This window comes from Sciurus vulgaris, assembly GCF_902686455.1.
Source record: "Sciurus vulgaris genome assembly, chromosome: 8".
Classification (NCBI taxonomy): Eukaryota; Metazoa; Chordata; class Mammalia; order Rodentia; family Sciuridae; genus Sciurus; species Sciurus vulgaris.
Window position 1 is genome coordinate 759,209 of NC_136468.1, and position 22,886 is coordinate 782,094.

Genomic DNA, 22,886 nt, shown 5'->3' on the forward strand with positions numbered 1-22,886 from the left:
CTTTTCAAGGGTGCTGGGACAGCCCTGTGAATTTACTTCCTGTAGTCATGGTGGGAGGTCTGCCCTGAGCCCTCTTGGGGTTATTAGCAGGTCTTTGTGATAAACGTACTCTGTCGTTCCAGACTTCCTCTGCCTTTAGACACTTGCTTCCAAAGACCAGGGAAGTTCTGGATTTCAGCCTCCTTTCATGCAGAGCTCTTAGGGTCCACATCTGTGTCAGCCAACCATGGACACTGCACAGCCATCTAGTCCCTCAGTCTAAGACACCCAGTATAGAGAAGCTATGCTTAGTGGGCCATGGAATGAATCTGACCTGACTCTACTTCTGTCATTCCACTTCGACCTCACATTCTGAAGATCTGTTCCATACTTCATCCCCAGGTGTCTGTAGATGCAAATGGGTGAAACCATGCAATCCTTTAATGTGACTTGAACTCTCTCTGGGGCCATGCCTTGCACCTTACCCTTTGGATCTGCAGGGACTTGAGTCCATTTGTAGTCTAGATGCTAGGGGAAGGTGAGGCAGTGGGTCCTGGTGGGTCAGCAGGGCTCCACAAAGCAACCCGCTCAGGTAGGGGAGTTACAGGCTCTGCCAGGAAAGTCAGATTACCTCAGCAGGAGAAAGGGATGCTTCTGGCAAGGAAACTTGGTGACATTGGCACACAAGAGGATTCACACGCAGGTGTAGGTCTCCACACGATGATGCAGATGTATGTGTAGATAGGTGGGTGCCTCCACGGGCTCCTGAAGGCCACCCTGCCTGCTCTCCCTAACCTGCCCCTGGGAAGCTGAGGGTGAAGCCTGTGCTCTAGGAGAAGCTGCAGTCCCGTCGCCCTGTGCTCTGTGCTCTGGCCAGAACATCTTTCCATGGCCTCACTCTGGAGCTCTTCAGGCATGCCTGCACTTTGATCTTCACCATGGGCCTGGGGTGGACTTTCTGGTTCCTATGTTGCTGACTCTTGCTCTGGAAGGCAGATCCTCTTTGTGGAGAATGGGGACCATGCTGCCTAAGCACCCCACCTGCTGCTGGCGTGGCTGAATATCCACTAATGCCTTATAGACAGGGGATGTCAGTGCTGGAGCCTGCAGGCCCAGCTCTGTCCTCAGGGGCCACCTCTAGTTCCTGAGTGGACAGACGCCCTCTACAGTGAATGTCATCTCCAGTGCTCATGGAAATGCAGAGGGATTGGAGTCCTGCTTCTGAGCAGGGCCTAGGAAGAACAGTTCTTGACCTAGATCCACAGAACAGACTGGGAAGAATAAAAGCCACTCAGGGGCAAAAGAAGTGCAAGTTTCACCTTTGAAATTGCTCCAAAATGAGCTCCTCTGGGTCTGACCTTGCCTGCAGATTGTCATGGCTCTGCTTGACTGTGTGAGTCCCGAGCCAGGGTGTCCTGAGCCCAAACCACACTAGACCAGAGACGCATCACAGCAGCACCTCCACGGAGCAGAACGGCACTCCTTAGCATCTTCCCCGACTGCCCCACCGCAACCTCCTTTCTTTTTGCCACTCCAGTTCCTCTGCCACTTGGAAAGGAGACATGCTATCCACTGACTTTCCCTGCCCTACCTGCCTCAGCTCCCGAGCTTCCACCATATGTCCACTTGACATGCACTTATCAAATTCTTCTCTGAAGATGTTAGATTTAATTGTGCATAAATGACAGAAGGTACTGCCAGGAATTTCAGGATGATATTCAAGGCATAGAAGCCAAGCAGCTTGGACAAGGACAGGGTTCACTTTCCTCAATTCTCACGTTTTTCCCCTTAATTGGGAAGTTGTGTGGTACAAACTGGTCTTGCTTACAGGCTGAGCTTGCGTGCTGGGCACAGCTCTCCCACGGAGCACAGAATTTGTCTAAGAGACCATGATGACTTTCAATGTTTCACTTGAATAAACTACTTGTGCATGGAGAGAGCTCACATGTACTACAGCCAGGTTAAAATGAGGCTCATGGAGAAACCCAAAAGGAACTAAGCACCATCCCCACTGAAAAACAGCTCCCTCCACTTGTACTGCAGGCCCAGTTCAGCAGAGCCAGTCCATCTGCTCATTATTTAAATAAGGTGGCTGTTTTCCCTCTTCTCTTCCATAGACAATAAAGTAGAAGGTGAAAAAAAGTCTTAGGAAGACTTCCAAGTAGAGCAAACTTGGAAGATACCTGACTGGAAGCTGTGTCTACTCTGTCTTTCAACTTTCAGCCCTGATGGAAAGACTCCATTATGGCTACCACTCCAGGGTGCTGGGGGCTCTATATCTCCAGGAAAGAATCTCCAACATGGCTGGCTCCTTGACCTGGCCAGCCTGAAGTGAGGAGGAACCCTGGGTAGGGAGGTTTTCCAGATTCCCCTAGTGAATCTCCCCAGAAATAGTGTCTGAATCAGGTTGCTGGCCGTGGGCTTCTATCTTGTCTATAAAGGCTGCTGCTCAGAGTTGTGGCTGCTGGCCTCTGACAGACAGCTGCATGCTCTGCCTTCAGGGAGCCTTCTACACAGGAGGAAGGGACATGGGGCTTAGATGTGTGATGTTCTTCTTCCACACGAACATTTTCATCAAGGAACAAATATGGTCGCTCGTTTTCACCACTCTTGTCTATTACATGGGCAGACACTCTTCTCCTACATATTAAATTTTTAAAAGTACATTTCACTTCTTCTGACAAGCCATTAAAATTCAGCATTTGAATGTCATTGTTGGTATGCAATTTGCTGTCATAAAAACAACTATAGATTTATTTCCTGGCAAGACTCTCCTGATATATTGAGCTATATATGTCAAAAGCAGAAAGCAGAAAATCAAAATCACACAAAAAGTAACATAGTGTCAATTCCTTAAAAAAGAGTGAAAAAAAGAACCTCCACAAACAATACAGAATGGAAACAAACATTATTGACCACAGGTGCTGGCCACACTGGCCATCTCCAGAGCGCTGACTGTGGTGGTACCTCCTGCTCCTGGGCTGGGTGCTCCGCCTGCCCCCCAAGTGTTCTCCACCTGCAGTGGGCTCCTCTTACTCTCCGATCTGCTGTTGAAACACCCACCCACTGCCCTGGGAAACAGGAGGCAGTCTCTTCTGCTGAGGTCATGCGAGATCTAGCCCCTACCCTCCAGCTGCCTCCTGGTTCTTGGACAGCATTCAGATCCAGATCTGCTGTCCATGCAGAGGACTTGTCTCAGTCCCTCCCTCTACACTGCCACTCTGTTTATTTTCTATGTAATACTTAGCATATTGAAGCACCTGTCCCTGCTCTCCCTGGGAGCTGCTATTTGGCACTCCTTAGTCACTTTTGGACCCCAGTGCATGGTGTCCAGCACTGGGAAGGTCCTGGTATCTGTTGCTTAAATGTGTGAGCTGACAAATTAGCAACAACCTGGAATAACCCAGAAGGGGCCGTTTCCTGTGGACAGACCCTCACTGAAGGTGAGGTAGGAGCTCCAGACATGATTCATCTCCAATGCCAACCAGCTCAGTGGTTGTATCACAAGCCTGGTTTTGTTTAATTTTTGTTTTTGAACTTCCTTTTCAGGATACTGTTGTATTAAAAAATAAAAACAGACACAGAAAAATGACACAAAATGTGCGGCTGTGTGTGTGTGTGTCCTTCCTTGTGAATTTATACAGGTATTTTTAACAGCATCAGGATTTCAGAGTTTGTATTTAAGTTTTTGAATATCATCTTTAATTTTCCTTACTTGTACCAGGAGAACGGTGGTTTTCCAGAGATGGAAAGAGAAAATCACAACCTGGTGTGGCTCCTCCTTTGTTTCGCACTGTCTGAAGCACAGCCATCCCACGTCTGTGCCAACCTGCTCCCCCAGCTGGGTTCCAAGGCCAGCTGAACACGCATCTGCTGGGCTGTCCTCAGTGTGCACCTGTCCCATGTTTGCTGGCCACCCCATGCTTTATGGCTGCCTCTGTCCACTGTGTGGTCTACCACGCGCACGGCACTTGTCTCCCTACACCTCGTGCAGTCCCTTCTCTCAGTAGCTAGTAGCTCCTGCCACTTGCAGCTGCATTGTCCATGTCTCTGGCTGCTGTGGCCATGTCCTGGGATGCAGTCCTAGGAAGGGCCATGGGAGCAATGTTCTCAGTGTCCTGCATTTTTTTTTTAATTTTCAAAATTTTTAGTTGTAATTGGGCACAATACTTTTATTTATTTACTTTTATGTGGTGCCGAGGATTGAATCCAGTGCCTCACACGTACTAGGAAAGCACGCTACCACTGAGCCACAACCCCAGTCCCCATTGCATGTTCTTTTTCTTGAAGTGTTTGTTTCCTTCATACCCAGAGGCTGATTCTTTTAGAGGAAAATTCCTGGATCATATATCTTCTCTTAATTATCTCAAGTATGTTACTGTATACTTTTCTGGCAACAAAACAAAACAAGTGTTGCATCGAAAGGCAGGATAATCTCTTTATTTCCTTTCCAAGCAGATCATTTCACACACCTGTGTTCATGGAGCTGTGAGCCTACACTGCAATCTGATTTTAGCACATCCTGTCACTTCAGGAAGCAGCCTGGCGACTGTCAGTATCGCTCCCAGAACTGCGGCAGCTCTGAGTGCTCAGGATCTGCCTTCCTGGGACATGAGAGTGTAACCGTCCCGTCTGGTGTTCTGGTCTGCTGGGCTCCTGCACCTGTCCTGCTGTGGCACAGCCGCTGTCGGCTCTCCCTGGACCTGGGGGCTTACCATCTGCTCGCTGCAGGAGGGCTGTGGCCACTCTCCTTGTGGGTTTTGCATGCTGCTTAGGAGAGTCATGGGTCTCTGTGGGCATGTGCAGTGTGTCCCCTGGGTGGATACCAGGGGTAGTGGTGCAGGTCACAGCCGTGTTCTTTTCTCTAGGTGTTGAAGATCTTTTGCTTCCTAAAGTTTGGTGGCTTTCCTGGCACACTGTGTGCTCTTTCAAACACGCCTGTAGGTTGACATAGGAGATGTTTAATGCAGCTTAACACCATGCAAGTGTTTTAAATTCATCTCTCGTGTTATTCTTTTGCCTTGATTTTCTTTTGGGGGGGAATCTATTTTTTATATACTGTGCCACTTTTGCTTGTCTTCGAAATTTGTTATTCTGTCTCATTTTTTATCATTTATTCTTATTTTTAACATTCTTTGCCTTCTAATTATCCTCATTTGTTTTTGGTTTTATGAATTCCAAGGTTTTTTGTTTTTTTTTTTTTTTTTTTTTTTTTTTTTTAGTTTGAAAATGTTTCCTTTATTTCTTGCTCATTCTAGAGTTCTGTCCCTTCCTTTCTCTCTGTGTGTGTGTGTGTGTGTGTGTATGTGTGTGTGTGTGTGTGTGTGTTTTCTGATTTCAGCTTTTGTGGTTCTAGTGAGGGATACCTCCCTGACATCTGCCAGTTATTCTGAAGGGCTGTGCCATGGTTTGGGCTGTGATTGTCTTGTTGACCCTGGGTTCTCCTTCAGTGTGCATCTCTGTCTGCACGAGGTGGCTGTCTGTGGGATTTCATGGGGCTGCTCTCTGTGGCCTGGATTTCCTCAGCACTGCGTGGAGGTGAGCTCATGAAGTGCCTGCTCTTGTGGTACTTTCCTTGCTGATTAAGCTTCAGGAATTTGGCAGATTGTGTGTTGGTTATTGAGATGGAGGTGGCATACTTCAAGCTAATCCTTTTGAGTGCACATTTTAGTTCTTCCTGTGTGTGCACCAGGTTTCCCCCACTGCCGTTAACGCCAGACGCCTCGTCACAGCTTCTCCCCTCTCCCCAGCTCTGGGCACCCACTCCTCTGTCTTTTCTCTCTTGGTTTGTTACTTTGGATATTTCCTGTAGTGGGAACGGCTTGTGACTGGCTTCTTTCCCCAGCATGGTGCGCTCTGGGTCCATCTGTCCCAGCCTGTGCTGCTGCTCTGTTCCTCTGCATGGCCAGGTGACGCCCCCCTGCACTGAGTGCCTGGTCTTGTTCACCTCTGTGTGGACGTGTGCTCTCTTGAATAGACCTTTCAATTCTCTTTAGTATCAGCAGATTCATTTCTGCATAAAGTCAACCTGGAATTTGGTTTAGGATATTTAAGTCTTGCAATCTGTGAACCTCAAAGTCTTTTATTTAGGTCTTTTGTTTCTCTCAGCCTTTTCAGTATACTAGTCCTTACTAATCTTGCTGATTCATTTCTAGATTTTGGTGCTCTTGTAAAATGGATCGTTTTTATGATTTATTTTCAAATGGCTTTTTCTACTGTATAGAAATACAACTGATTTTCATATTTGATTTTGTATCCTGAAAAATGCTAAACTCGTTATCTCTAGTTTTTTATGTGTGGCTTTCTTAGGATTCTCTACAAAAAAGCTTGTGACATCAGCAAATTAACTTTACTTTTTCCTTTCTAATCTGCATGACTTTTATTTCTTTCTGTAGTCTAATTGCCTTTGCTTGAAGCTCTAGTGCAATAATGAATAGGAGTGGTGAGAGTAGCCTTTGTATTTTGTTCCTGATCTTGGGGGAGGGCTTCGGTCTTTCTCAACTACGAGTGCTACCTGTGTTCTTACTGGCCAATGCCCATACTCGGGTCAGGAGGTTTTGTTCTACCTGGCTTCTTGAGTGTTTTCATTGTAAGAGGCTGTTGCCAAAAGCTTTTTCCGCATCTGCTGAGATGGTCACATGATTTCATCCTGTTGTCGTCTGTTCAGGCTGCTATAACAGACAGCATGGATGGGCTGGCTTACACAGCAGATATTTATTTCTCACTGTTCTGGAGGTGGAAAGTTCCAAATCAAAGCAGGTAGTGTTTCTTGTTCAGAGAAGCTGCCTTCTTGCTGTGTCCTCACAAGGCAGAAGGGAGTAAGACTGCTCTCTGGGACCTCCTGTGTAAGGGCAATAATAAACGTTGATGTGGCTGTGGCACTGTAGTATGCTGATTTTAAGTCCTTTGGTTATAAAGTGAGGAGTGGGATAGCTGGGTCCAATGGTGGTTCCATTCCAGGGTTTCTGAGGAATCCCCACACTGCTTTCCATAGTGGTGAACCAGTTTTCAGTCCCACAGCGATGTGTGAGTGTGCCTTTGCCCTGCACGCTCGCGGAGGAAGCCCCCCTGTAGCCCCTCTGTGTGACTCTCAGCAGAGTTGTTCTTGCAGGTCCTTTCATGGCAGTGGAGGCTTTTTCCAGCAAGCTTCAAGACTCTGCCGGTCCCTGCCCCTTCCCCAGGCCCAGGGCCTCCCCCACATGTCTGGTGCTAGCACAGCAGCACTCACGTTGTTCAACACCAGTGTCTCGGTCAGTTCTGGCTACACACCAACGCCATAGCCTGGTGGCTTCAACGACAGACATTAATTCCTCATGACTCTGGGGGCTGGGAAGTCCACGGTCAAGGTTCTAGGGGGCTCACTGTCTGGTAGTGTGCCTCCTGGTTAATATGTGGCTGTCTTCTCAGTGTCCCCATGTGGCAGGAGGGAGCCACGGAGCTTTCTGGAAGCTCCTTGGCAAGGGCACACATGTACGCTGACGAGGGCTCCTCTTTCACGACCTCGTCAGCTCTCTAAGGCCCACCACATACATCACTCGTCACACAGTGACCTCCAACAGTGCTCAGAGCGTGCGGTCTGGGGCCACCAGCTTCTACGGCACAGTGTGCTACACTGGCTCGTGGTTCGTATTAGAGCTGAGCTTGTGTCCTGGGAGCAGCCTTCCTCCATCATGTCACATAGGCCCTTGTGTGTTGCTGGTTCAGTTTGCTGGTATTTGGTTGAGAGTTTTGGTCTCTGTGTTCATAAAGGATGTTTCTTGTAATATCTTTGGTTTGGCATCATGGTGATACTGAGCTCATCAACTGATTGGGTAATGTTCTTTTCTCTTGTAATTTCTAGAAAAGCATGCGAAAGATTTTTTGTCGATCGCCCTTAAACAAGAAAAGTGAAGACACTGGCAGTAGAAGCCATCTGACCTTGGACGGTTTTTTGTGGGAGGGTTTTAGATTATTCATTCAATCTAGATTTTTACTTGTAAGCATGTTCCACTGTTTCTTTTGGAGTCTGTTCTGTAGTTCAGTTTTGTCTGTTTCATCTGGGTCATCTAATTTGTTGGCACATGGTTGTTCACAGTATTTCCATATGGATCTTGCGATTGCTAGCATCATAGTTTTGACATGACTGTGCTGGCGTGGGATATAATCTGCTCCACGTCTGTCTCCAGTCTCTCTCTTACCCTCCCCTCCTTCCTTGCCACTCCCTCTTCTGCTGGTCTTCTTCTACTTTAGTGTTTTAAGTTGGTGCTGTATAGATGTTCATAAAAGTCAAATGCACTGTGGGATAGTCATGTGTGCACCTGCAGAATTTGTTCATCTTCTTTCCACAGTGCCTCCCTGTTCTAGTCCCTCCACCGCCTCCTCCTCAGTCCGCTTCCCCTGTTCTGCTGGTTTCCTTCTGTTTTCGTTGGATCCCTCCTTTTCCCCTTGCTTTGCTGTAGCTTCTGCATATCAGAAAAACCACTGGACCTTGACCTTCTGGGTCTGGCTTATTTCACCCAGTATTCTCCAGTTTCACCCATTTACCAGCAAGTGCCATAGTTCCCCTCTTCTCATGACTCGAGAGTGATGACCTCGCTTTCATCTGATATCAGTCACTTGCTTACATCTTCTCTTTTTCTTGGTCAGCCTTTCTAGAGGTAGGTCATTTTGTAGATCTTTTCAAACAACCAACTTTTGGTCTTCTTTATTGGTTTTCTGCTTTCTGTTTTGTTTATGTATGCTGTGGTATTCTTTATTTCTGCCCTTGCTTTGGGCTCTCTTGCTGCTCGTTTTCTGCAGTTCTAAAGGTGGAGGTTCAGGGTACGGCTGAGGTGTCTCTTCGTACTGTGAGGGTTTCCCAGAGAACTTGCCCCTAGGTGCTGCTTGCTCACCTCCTGTGCCTCTGTGTTCTGGTCTCGTGAGAGGACACAGGTGGAAAGACCAAGATCATCTTAAAGGCGATGGAAATATTCATCTTCACAGACACTGAGGGATGTGAATCCCACAGAGGAGCAACTGTGCCCACATCCTCTTGCCGCAGGGGAATGTGGCCTGGAGCTGCACCATTGTGGTGCATCACCTGCTGCCTCATTACCATGAATCATGAGCTGAGTGTTTCTTCACGTGCCCTGGGCTAGGGACCATGGGGCAGAGATTGACACTGTGGTTACCAGGGTGATCAGGAGTCACCTGTGACAGTGAGGGAGGTGACTTGGCAGGGGGACAAGTGGGACTTGGGTATGGTTTGAGATGACTGCACTGTCCTTCAGAACTGACCCACCAAGGCATGGGACACTGGATGTGGTCAGCCCCCAGGGAGCAAAGCCATGATGAAGGTGTAGCCTCTCTGTGACAGGCTGGGACAGAATTCTGAATCTCTGCAGTAGACAGAGCTCTGGGCTCTGTGTAGGCTAGTTTGTTAGTTTTGTTAAATTAACACATATTCAGCCAGTTATCTTAGGAGCTAAAATGATGAATCAGAATTGGAAACTTTTGTTACCTGGGCTTTTTACAGTTCAGCACAAATTAATGCCAACAGATGAGAAAACCCAGGGGGAGCGTGTCTGGCCTCCAGGACAGAAGAGATCCTGGTGCACATGTTCATGCTGCTTAGTGCCAGCTGCATCATCAGCGGGGCCTTGTGCAAAGTGAAAATGGCCATCTGGTTCAGAAATCAGGCAGACTTGCACTGAAGGACGAGGGGGTGTCTCCTTTCATGACCCCGTGTTGGCTCGTCAGTGCTTTTCTCTTGATGTCCAGCTTCATTCTAAAAAGAGAAGTTCAGACTTTTACTGATTAGAATGGATATTCCCATTGTGCAGTGCCGGCTTTCAGTGAAGGCACAAGAACACAGAATCACAAAAACGCACAGCACTTACTTGCATCTCGAACATGCACGTGCATTTTATTCTTATCAGAACTGTGAAGGAGCTTCTCAAATGACTGCTGTTTTCCTCTCACCTCTTGATATGTGCACCTTCTTGGCATTTTCTGCAGATGGCAGGAGCAGGAGACAGACCGTGGGATCTTCAGTACAGCAGGTCAGCACCAGCAATGGCAGGGGCACTGTGGGGTGACAAGGGCTGCACTTGGGGCTTTCCTTAGGTGTCTGAAGTAACCTGGAGCAGAGAGGTTTGTTTCGTGTGTGGTAGAGGAGCCCCGCTAGGCTGGGTGACCAGCACAGCCTGTCCCATGCTGGCTTCCCCTGCTCGATGCCTTGTTGTTGTGAAGGTGGCTGGATCAGAGACAGCCCATTTAGGGAGTTTGCCTGGCCACCAGTCTCTGCAGTGCCCTGGTGGGCGCGCCTTCAGAGGCCCTCCCTGCCTGGAGGTGAGTGGCTGTGGAGAGGAAGCCCAGCTGATGGTGGGGAGCCCTCGGAGATCAGCTCCCCAAGAGCACTTCACAGTCAGCAAGTGCTCCTGACATGATGCTGATGTGACTGACTCATCCCGCGTTGTGTATGTTCTGTTGTGAGGAGGTATTCCGTTAACTAGGCTGGGAGGGTAGCTGTGTTTTGGTGGCATCTCTCCAGACCACGACCTAGCTCCTCTCCCTGGGCTCTTACTTCATTTCACAGGCGAGGCCCTCCACTGACTCGCTCTGCTCAACTCCAGAACCTATGGATTGACAATTAGGTCACACCACAACACGGGCAAGAAGGAAGGACTTGGACAAATGTAGCACGAGGCAGACTGCAGTTGCTAACATGGCTCACAGAGCCATCTTGGCAACAGAAGACTAAGTGAAAATCCCTCATGGTAGCCTTCCTTGTCCTGTTCCCTAGGTTGCCCTTGCTGTGCACTAGGAAGCACACATAAGGCTGTGCATGTCTCCCTTCACCAGGGAGGCCTGACCCTAAAAGTAATCAGCACCAGGGTGTGTGCACCCACGCCCTGTGAGCAGGACAGCAGGGTGTCCACAGAGCTCACGTGGAGAGAACACCTCAGGCCTGAAGTGGCAGGCCACAGCCAGCGCTCGGACCAGCACCTGATGGTAGCACAGGGAAACATGGTGCGCTGAGCAGAGAGAAGCACCAGGAGGCCCCGTGTTGTGTGGAGCTGCTTGTCCTCATGCATGCTGGGTTCCCTTTTGGTTCAGCAGCCCTCGGGCATGGAAGGGTGTGCTGGGCGTGGTCCTTCTTTCTACTGCAGAGAAAGGCAAATGCCTGCCTTGGGGGGTCTTCCCTGATGACCCTCATATCTCCTGTGATCATCAGACCCACAAGGAGGAGGGTCCTCAAGAGCCATTAAGGGCATGTCCCAAGCTGGTGCCAAGCAAATCTGGACGGTGCACATGTGGGTTTTATGTGATTTTATTCTTTCTTATGCCTGAGGCATTCCATGAAGACGCTAGCAAGAAGGAAACCACAAAGACTAGAACAGAAAAAGACACAACAGCAAGGATCAAGAACACAAACAAAGCAGACCCAAACCTCCAGCTCTTTGAGATCATGGAATATACCTCTCTCTGATTGATGAGTTTAGGCCATTAACGTTCAGGGTTATTATTGAGAAATGATTTGTATTCCCAGTCATTTGGGCTTATTTTTGGTTTTTAAGTTGGCTTGGTTTCTCCTTTGAGTGGTTTTTCTCTAAGGAAGTTCCTCCCTTTGCTGACCTCCATTGTTGTTTTTCATTTCCTCCTCATGGAATATTTTGTTGAGAACATTCTGTAGCGCAGGCTTTCTATTTGTAAATTCTTTTAACTTTTGTTTATCATGGAAGGATTTTATTTCATCTTCAAATCTGAAGGTTAGTTTTGCTGGGTATAGGATTCTTGGTTGGCAACCATGTTCTTTCAGAGTTTGAAATATGTTGGTCCAGGCCCTTCTAGCTTTTAGAGTCTGGGTTGAGAAGTCGGCTGCTATGTGTATTGGTCTCCCCCTATATGTAATCTGATGCTTTTCTCTCGCGGCCTTCAAAATCCTATCTTTATTTTGAATGTTAGGCATTTTCATTATAATGTGCCTTGGTGTGGATCTGTTGTGATTTTGTGCATTTGGTGTTCTGTAAGCCTCTTGTATTTGATTTTCCATTTCATTATTCAGGTTGGGGAAATTTTCTACTATTATTTCATTGAATAATTTGTTCTTTCCTTTGGATTATATCTCTGTGCCTTCCTCGATCCTGATAATTCTTAAATTGGTCTTTTCATGATTTCCCATAGATCTTGAAGGTTCTGTTCATGATTCTTACCATCTTCTCTGTTTAGGCAACTTTATTTTCAAGATTAAATATTTTGTCTTCATTGTCTGAGGTTCTGTCTTCCAAGTGGTCTAGTCTGTTGGTGATGCTTTCCATTGAGTTTTTTATTTGGTTTATTGTTTCCTTCATTTCAAGAATTTCTGTTTTTTTTTTTTGTTTTTTTGTTTTTTTTTTTTTTTGCTTTCTGCAGTTGCTCTTTCAGCTGCTTATATTCATTGTCTACATTTGTTCTCTTATCTCATCCTTTGCTTCATGAATCATTTTAATTATGTATAATCTTAACTTCTTTTCTGACATTTCTTCTACCATACTGTCACTGGATTCTATTAATATAGAATCTAGTTTGTTTGGATCATTTTCTTCCCTTGTTTATTCATGTTGTTCATGTATCTTCCCCTCTTAGCAGTGCAGATCTGGGGAATTGCAGGTTCCCCCCTATAGGCTTATAGTGACCCTATAGGTTTCGAAAACCTTTTCTTTAAGGGGAGATTAATATTAGCAGTGCCCAGTTCAGACAGTATGCAACCTTAGACCAAATAGCCCCAATGAGGACGTTAACAATAATGTCATAATAAGCAGAATGAGTTCAATTATTGTCTTCAGTACAACAAATAGATTTGCAGTAAGGTCTGAAGTTTCTAATGGAGGACAAAGAGGATGGGGAGGGGTGTAGGATGTAGCTGTTAATGGGATAAGAAAAGAATATATAAAAGTTCTAGATAATAGAAAGGGTGAGAGTGTAATCAAAAGAAGTCAGTTGTCAGATCCAAGATGGTGGAGTAGAGGGAGGCTGCATTCCTTGTCGCTCCGTAACTCCGGTTTCAAGCAGAGGGTATCTGTTTCTCGGTGAGGCAGTTTTTGCTGCTTATCGATCCCCTGGTGTTTACCCCATTAGTCTGCTGTGATGACCTGCAGTCTGTCAGCATATCAACATCTTTTTTGAGTGCAGATTGCTCACTGTCAGGCGTCTATCATCCGCCATTTGCCTGCCTCTCGCCTGTCCATTGCCTGCCTTACACCTATCCATCACCCAACACTTGAGGTTCACCTCCTGATCATCTGACAACAGTCAGCAAACTGATCGCCAACCGCCAGTGGAGCACCAGCTGCCTGCTGCTGCCTGGAAGTTCACTATTGCAGTACCTGCAGGTTTGATTACACATGGCTGCCACCATTTTGAGACAACAGCCAGGCCCCGTAGGACCCCTGGCCGGACTGACTGAGACCCGTCACCAGGATCCCTCAGCCCAACTGATCACTCCCTGCCTCTGGGGCCCTCATATCGACTGACTGCTCCCTGCCGCCAGGACTCCCAGACCAACTGACTGTGCCCTATCACCGGGACCCCAGACCGACTGATTGCACCCTGCCTCCAGGATCCCACAAACACACCGGACCTCCAGGACCAACCGCATCCCGTCTCCAGGACCCCCAGCTGACCATGTCTACCCCTGAGCTGCAGCTCCCCATTTGCCAACACATTTCGATACCAGAGCGGCCATCTTGGATAATACTGGAAGACATAGCTCCGATCTTTGGGTGGGGCAAATTCCATCCTGCGACGCCTGCTGGAGGCTTGACGCTCATTGTCAGGTACCTCTCATGCATCAGGCTGCTGAAGACTGGGAGGTTTCATTAGTATATGACTGTTATACAGTAGATTTTCTTTTTTCTCCTTTTCAAAAAATTTAAGTTTTTATTTCTTTACTTTTCTTGCTCTCTTTTCCTTTTGTTTACCTGTTCCCTCAGTCTCTTTCTCCCTTTTTTGCATCCTAACATCCGATTTCTCTTGATTATACTCTCACCCTTTCTATTATCTAGAACTTCTGTATATTCTTCTCTTATTCCATTAACAGCCACATTCTACATCCCTCTGCATCCTCTTTGTCCATTTGAAACTGCAGAACTTATTGCAAATCTGTTTGTTTTACTGAAGATAATATTTGAACCGATTCTGTTTATTATGACAATTTTGTTATTGTCCCCATAGGGGCTATTTGGTCTAGGATTGCATAGTGTCTGATTTGGGCACTGCTAATACTTATCTCCCCTTAAAGAAAGGGTTTTGGAAACCTATAGGGCCACTGTAAGCCTATAGGGGGAAATCTGCAATACCCCAGATCTGCACTGCTAGAGGGGAAGACACATGAACAACATGAATAAACAAGGGAAGAAAATGATCCAAACAAATCTAGATTCTATAGTAATAGAATCCAATGACAGTATGTTAGAAGAAATGTCAGAAAAGGACTTCAGATTATACATGATTAAGATGATTCGCGAAGCAAAGGATGAGATAAGAGAGCAAATGCAGGCAATGAATGATAATACCAATAAGCTGAAAGAGCACCTGCAGTAAGCAAAAGATCATTTCAACAAAGAGATAGAGATTCTAAAAAAAAAACAAAACAACAACAACAAAAAAAACAAACGGAAATCCTTGAAATGAAGGAGACAATAAACCAAATAAAAAACTCAATGGAAAGCATCACCAACAGACTAGACCACTTGGAAGACAGAACCTCAGAGAATGAAGACAAAATATTTAATCTTGAAAATAAAGTTGCCCAAACAGAGAAGATAGTAAGAAATCATGAACAGAATCTCCAAGAACTATGGGACATCATGAAAAGACCAAATTTAAGAATTATTGGGGGGGGTGGTTCAAGATGGTGGACTAGAGCGTGGCTGCATTTCATGTTGCTCCAGGACTCAGGATTCAAAAGAGGAGATATTGAGAGACTTGGGACCAACTCAAAGCAGCCGGGTGAGTCTCTCCCATTGGGGAGGCGTCCCGGATGGGGCGGTAGTCCCGGAACGCAGGGAACTTTGTGAAGTAGAGCTGCAGGTGAGACATCTCTCCCCCCGCTGGAGCAGTGAACTCGGACAACTGGGAGCACCGCAGAGGAGTCGCTCAGCACAGCGCTGGGACTCGGAGCAACCACTGGGGCTCTGGATGGCTGCCCAGAGGAGGAGCGGCGAGGAGAGCTGTGTGGACTCAGAGCAACCACTCCTGAACACTGGGGCCTGCCCTGAGGAGTAGGAGGAGGAGGAGGAGTAGCGTGGTGGGTTGTTTGGACTCGCAGTGACTGCATTAGAGCTCCAGGCGGCTGCTCAGAGGAGGAGGCGATTGGTGAGTTGTTTGGACACAAAGCCACCGCTCCTGAACACCAGGGGGCTGCCTGGAGGAGAAGCGTGGTAGGTCGCTTGATCCGAGTGGCCGCACCAGAGCTCTGTGCGGCTGCCCGGAGGAGGCATGCAGTGGGTCATGTGGGTTCATAGCCACTCAGAGTGACCGCTCCTGAACACCCGGGGGGGTTACCTGGAGGAGGAGGAGGAACGGGGAGGGTCACTTCGACTCGGAGTGATTACCCAGGGCTACGGGCAGTTGGTGGGAGGAGGAGGCGCGCAGTGAGTTGCTTGGACTCCTAGTGATCGCACCGGAATACTGGGCAGCTGTCTGGAGGAAGAGGCCTGTGGCGGGTCTCTGGGACTCAGAGCGACTGTACGGGGCCCCAGGTGGCTGCTCAGAGGAGGGGCCGCATAGCCAGGCGATTAGGTGCAGAGCAGGGTCCCAGGATCTAGGAGGCTTCTTGGTGGAAGAACCGCACAGAGACACGCTTAGGGGTGGAGCGAAGGTTCCAGGACTGCGGGCAGATTCTCTGAGGAGGGGCAGCCAAAGGAGATTCATCTGCGAAGGGTGAGGCTCCCAGGCCCAGGAGGTAGGGCCCTTGGGAACTTTGCAGAGGAAGGCAGCCCAGCCCAGGTGGTAGCGGTAAATTGAGGGGAACCTCTAGGAGGGGAACTGACCAGCGAGACTTCCCCCCGGCTGAATCTTCCCTGCCAGGTGAGGTTTCCCCACAAGGACGGTAAAACCAGAGACACAGGCCCAAACAGGCCTTGCCTCAGCCCGCAGCCTAGTTCCCCTTTAGATGACCATTGGTCAACAAGTGGAGGCACCTCTGCCCACTAGCAGGAAATATACCCCACCTGAAGGCCACCACTCCTAGAGAGGCAGCTTCCTTGTGGAGCACTGCATTATCAGCTTCCTCCAAGACTTCAGCCTACTGAAGGCTAAGGGGGGATATATATAGAAATCTTCAGGGACATTATAAGTCAATAGAGGAAATCTTCAATATCTCAGCGGTCCACTGATACCTGAACAATATGAGAAAACAAGGAAAGAAAATGCCGCAAACAAATCTAGATGTTACATCAATAAAACCCAATGAGAGCATGGCAGAAGAAACGACAGAAAAGGAGTTCAGAATGTACATAATTAAAATGACCAGGAAAGCAAACGATGAGATGAAAGAGCAAATGCATGCATTGAATGATGAGATGAAAGAGCAAATGCACGCACTGAATGATGAGATGAAAGAGCAAATGCACGCACTGAATGATGAGATGAAAGAGCAAATGCACGCACTGAATGATGAGATGAAAGAGCAAATGCACGCACTGAATGATCGCACCAATCGACAGTTAAAAGAGCAAATACAGGAAGCAAAAGATCATTTCAATAAAGAGTTAGAGATATTGAAAAACAAACAAACAAACAGAAATCCTTGACATGAAGGAAACAATAAACCAAATTAAGAACTCCATAGAAAGCATATCCAATAGGATAGAACACCTGGAAGACAGAACCTCAGACACTGAAGACAAAATATTTAACCTTGAAAACAAAGTTGAACAGAGAAGATGGTAAGAAATCATGAACAGAATCTACAAGAACTATGGGATATCATGAAAAGGCCAATTTTAAGAATTACTGGGATTGAGGAAGGCCTAGAGAAACAAGCCAAAGGAATGAACAATCTATTCAATGAAATAATATCAGAAAATTTCCCAAATCTGAAGAATGAAATGGAAAATCAAGTTCAAGAGGCTTATAGGACTCCAAATACACAAAATTACAACAGACCCACACCAAGGCACATTATAATGAAAATACCTAACATACAAAATAAAGACAGAATTTTAAAGGCTGTGAGAGAAAAGAACCAAATTACATTCAGGGGGAAACCAATACGGATATCAGCAGATTTTTCAATCCAGACCCTAAAAGCTAGAAGGGCCTGGAACAACATTTTTCACGCCCTGAAAGAAAATGGATGCCAACCAAGAATCTTATACCCAGCAAAACTTACCTTCAAATTTGACGATGAAATAAAATCCTTCCATGATAAATAAAAGCTAAAAGAATTTACAAAAAGAAAGCCAGCATTACAGAACATTCTCAGCAAAATATTCCATGAGGAAGAGACGAAAAACAAAGAAGCAAATCAGCAAAGGGAGAAATTATCCTAAAGGAATTGTCAAATAAAGGAGGAACCAAGTCGTGTCAAATAAATAAATAAATAAATAAAATTTAAAAAATGAACCAAATGACTGGGAAACCAAATCATATCTCAATAATAACCCTGAATGTTAATGGCCTGAATTCATCAATCAAAAGACATAGACTGGCAGATTGGATTAAAAAGAAAGATCCAACAATATGCTGCCTACAAGAGACTCTCCTCATAGAAAAAGATACCCATAGACTAAAGGTGAAAGGATGGGGAAAAACATACCATGCACATGGACTCAGCAAAAAAGCTGGGGTATCCATCCTCATTTCAGATAATGTGGACTTCAAGCCAAAGTTAGTCAGAAGGGATAAAGAAGGTCATTTCATACTGCTTAAGGGAAGCATAAATCAGCAAGATATAACAATCATAAACATCTATGCCCCAAACAGTGGCTCATCCATGTATGTCAAACAAATCCTTCTCAATTTCAGAAACCAAATAGACCATAACACAATAATACTAGGTGATTTTAACATGCCTCTCTCACCACTGGACAGATCTTCCAGACAAAAATTGAACAAAGAAACCACAGATCTCAATAACACAATCAATAATTTAGACTTAACGGACATTTATAGAATATACCATCCAACTAGGAGCGAATACACCTTCTTCTCAGCAGCACATGGATCCTTCTCTAAAATAGTCCATATATTATGCCACAAAGCTAATGTTAGCAAATACAAGAAGATAGAGACACTACCTTGTATTCTATCAGATCATAGTGGATAGAAGTTAGAAATAAATGAAAGAGTAAAAAACACAAACTATTCCAACATCTGGAGATTAAACAATATGCTATTATATGATGAATGGATAATAGAAGATATTAGAAAGGAAAATAAAAAATTCTTAAAGGTAAATGAGAACAAAGAAACATCATATCAAAATCTCTGGGACACTATGAAAGCAGTACTTAGAGGGAAATTTATTTCATGGAGCGCATTTAACAAAAGAAGTAAAACTCAACAAATAAATGACCTAACACTACAGCTCAAAGCCCTAGAAAATGAAGAACAGACCAGCACCAAAAGTAGTAGAAGACAGGAAATAGTTAAACTCAGAGCTGAAATCAATGAAATTAAAACAAAAGAAACAATACAAAAAATTGACAAAATAAATAGTTGGTTCTTCGAAAAAATAAACAAAATTGATAAACCTTTAGCCACAGTAACAAAGAGAAGATGAGAGAAAACCCAAATCACTAAAATTCGGAATGAACAAGGAAATATCACAACAGACAGGATTGAAATACAAAACATAATTAGAAGCTATTTTGAAAATCTATACTCCAACAAAATAGAAAATTTCGAAGACATCAACAGGTTTCTAGAGACATATGAATTGCCTAAACTGAACGAGGAGGACATACACAATTTAAATAGACCAATTTCAAGTACTGAAATAGAAGCCTACCAACAAAGAAAAGTCCGGGACCAGATGGGTTCTCAGCCGAGTTCTACAAAACCTTTAAAGAAGAGCTCATTCCAATACTTCTCAAAGTATTCCATAAAATAGAAGAGGAGGGAACCCTCCCAAACTCATTCTATGAAGCCAATATCACCCTGATACCTAAACCAGACAGACACTCATCAAGGAAAGAAAATTTCAGACCAATATCCTTAATGAACATCGACGCAAAAATTCTCAACAAAATTTTAGCAAATCACATACAAAAACATATTAAAAAGATAGTGCACCATGATCAAGTGGGTTTCATCTCAGGGATGCAAGGTTGGTTCAACATCAGGAAATCAATAAGTGTAATTCACCATATCAATAGACTTAAAGTCAAGAATCACATGATTATTTCAATAGATGCAGAAAAAGCATTTGATAAAATACAGCACCCCTTCATGCTCAAAACACTAGAAAAAATAGGGATAGTGGGAACATTCCTTAATATTGTAAAGGCCATTTTATGCTAAGCCCATGGCTAATGTCATTCTAAATGGTGAAAAACTGAAAGCATTCCCCCTAAAAACTGGAACAAGGCAGGGATGCCCTCTTTCACCACTTCTATTCAACATCGTTCTTGAGACTCTGGCCAGAGCAATTAGACAAACCAAAGAAAATAAAGGGATACAAATTGGAAAAGAAGAACTCAAACTATCCCTGTTCACTGATGACATGATTATATATTTAGAGGAACCTGGAAATTCCACCAGAAAACTCTTAGAACTCATAAGTGAATTCAGTAAAGTAGCAGGTTACAAGATCAATGCCCATAAATCCAACGCATTTTCATACATAAGTGATGAATCTTGAGAAAGAGAAATTAGGAAAACTACCCCATTCACAATAGCCTCGAAAAAAATAAAATACTTGGGAATCAATCTCACAAAAGAGGTGAAGGACCTCTACAATGAGAACTACAGAACACTAAAGAAAGAAATTAAAGAAAACCTTAGAAGATGGAAAGATCTCCCATGTTCTTGGATAGGAAGAATTAATATTGTCAAAATGGCCATACTACCAAAAGTTCTATACAAATTCAATGCAATTCCAATTAAAATCCCAATGACGTACCTTACAGAAATAGAGCAAGCAGTCATGAAATTCATCTGGAAGAATAAGAAACCCAGAATAGCTAAAGCAATCCTTAGCAGGAAGAGTGAAACAGGGGGTATCGCAATACCAGATCTTCAACTCTACTACAAAGAAATAGTAACAAAAACGGCATGGTATTGGTACCAAAATAGACAGGTAGATCAATGGTACAGAATAGAGGACACGGACACAAACCCAAATAAATACAATTTTCTCATACTAGACAAAGGTGCCAAAAATATGCAATGGAGAAAAGATAGCCACTTCAACAAATGGTGCTGGGAAAACTGGAAATCCATATGCAACAGAATGAAACTCAACCCATATCTCTCACCATGCACAAAACTAAACTCAAAATGGAACAAGGACCTCAGAATCAGACCAGAGACCCTGCATCTTATAGAAGAAAAAGTAGGTCCAGATCTTCAACATGTCAGCTTCAGACCAGACTTCCTCAACAGGACTCCCATAGCACAAGAAATAAAAGCAAGAATCAATAACTGGGACAGATTCAAACTAAAAAGCTTTCTCTCAGCAAAGGAAACTATCAGCAATGCGAAGAAAGAGTCTACAGAGTGGGAGAAAATCTTTGCCACTCATACTTCAGATAGAGCACTAATTTCCAGAATATATAAAGAACTCAAAAAACTCTACACCAAGAATAGAAATAATCCAATCGACAAATGGGCTAAGGATATGAACAGACACTTCACAGAAGAAGATCTACAAGCAATCAACAAACATATTGAAAAATGTTCACCATCCCTAGTAGTAAGAGAAATGCAAATCAAAACTACACTAAGATTCCATCTCACTCCAATTAGAATGGCAATTATCAAGAATACAAGCAACAATAGGTGTTGGCGAGGATGTGGGGAAAAAGGTACACTCATACATTGCTGGTGGGGCTGCAAATTAGTGCAGCCACTCTGGAAAGCAGTGTGGAGATTCCTTAGAAAACTTGGAATGGAACCACCTTTTGACCCAGCTGTCCCACTCCTTGGCCTATACCCAAAGGACTTAAAATCAGCATACTACAGAGATACAGCTACATCAATGTTCATAGCTGCTCAATTGACAATAGCCAGACTGTGAACCAACCTAGATGTCCTTCAACTGATGAATGGATAAAGAAACCGTGGTATATATATACAATGGAATATTACTCAGCCGTAAAGAATGATAAAATGATGGCATTTGCCGGCAAATGGATGAAATTGGAGAATATCATGCTAAGTGAGATAAGCCAATCTCAAAAAACCAAAGGACAAATGATCTCGCTGATAAGTGGATGAGGACACATAATGGGGGGAGGGAAGGGTTAGTGTTAGCGTTAGAGTTAGTGTTAGGGAGGGGGGCAAGAATGGAGGAATGAAGGACTGTATAGAGGGAAAACGGGTGGGAGGGGAGGGGGGAGGAGAAAAATAACAGAATGAATCAAACAACATTACTGTATGTAAATTTATGATTACACAAATGGTATGCCTTTACGCCATGTACAAACAGAGAAACAACATGTATCCCATTTGTTTACAATTAAATAAAATAAAAAATTAAAAATAAATTTAAAAAAAGATTATTGGGATTGAGGAAGGCACAGAGATACAAACCAAAGGAATGAACAACCTATTCAATGAAATAATATCAGAAAATTTCCCAAACCTGAATAATGAAATGGAAAATCAAATACAAGAGGCTTACAGGACTCCAAATGCACAAAATCACAACAGATCCACACCAAGGCACATTATAATGAAAATACCTATCATTCAAAATAAACATAGGATTTTGAAGGCCACAAGAGAAAAGCATCAGAGTACAAATAAGGGGAGACCAATACAGATAGCAGCCGACTTCTCAGCCCAGACTCTAAAAGCTAGAAGGGCCTGGAACAATGTATTTCAAGCTCTGAAAGAACATGGTTGCCAACCAAGAATCCTATACCCAGCAAAACTAACCTTCAGATTTGAAGATGAAATAAAATCCTTCCATGATAAACTAAAGTTAAAAGAATTTACAAATAGAAAGCCTGCACTACAGAATGTTCTCAACAAAATATTCCATGAGGAAGAAATGAAAAACAACAATGGAGGTCAGCAAAGGGAGGAACTACCTTAGAGAAAAACCACTCAAAGGAGAAACCAAGCTGACTTAAAAACCAAAAATAAACCAAATGCCTGGGAATACAAATCATATCTCAATAATAACCCTGAATGTTAGTGGCCTAAACGCATCAATCAAAAGACATAGACTGGCAGAATGGATTAAAAAGAAAGACCCAACAATATGCTGCCTGCAAGAGACTCATCTCATAGAAAAAGACATCCACAGACTAAAGGTGAAAGGATGGGAAAAAACCTACCACGCACATGGACTCAGTAAAAAAGCAGGGGTTTCCATCCTTATATCAGATAAAGTGGACTTCAAGCCAAAGTTAGTCAGAAGGGATAAAGAAGGACATTTCATACTGCTTAAGGGAACCATAAATCAGGAAGACATAACGATAGTAAATATTAATGCCCCAAACAATGGCGCATCCCTGTACATCAAACAAATCCTTCTCAATTTCAGGAATCACATAGACCACAGCACAATAATTCTGGGTGACTTTAAGGCACCACTGTCACCACTAGATAGATCTTCCAAACAAAATCCAACCAAAGAAACCATAGAACTCAATAACACAATCAATAACCTAGACTTAAGAGACATATATAGAATATTCCATCCATCAATGAGCGGATTCATTTTCTTCTCAGCAGCACATGGAACCTTCTCCAATATAGACCATATGTTATGCCACAAAGCAGCCCTTAGG

The 22,886-nt window shown here is 44.4% G+C and overlaps 1 protein-coding gene across 5 annotated transcripts in view; it reads left to right on the top strand.

Moving 5' to 3' along the window:
* PTPRN2 (protein tyrosine phosphatase receptor type N2) overlaps positions 1-22,886 on the top strand; it is a 712,067-nt gene that overhangs the window by 183,353 nt on the left and 505,828 nt on the right. The window contains exon 1 of one of the 5 annotated variants that reach the window (XM_079150660.1): positions 2,306-2,327. The exons of the other annotated variants lie outside the window; for them this stretch is intronic. The gene's annotated coding sequence lies outside the window, so the exon portion shown is untranslated. Of the gene's footprint in view, positions 1-2,305; positions 2,328-22,886 lie in introns of those variants that run through there. 5 annotated transcript variants of the gene reach the window in all.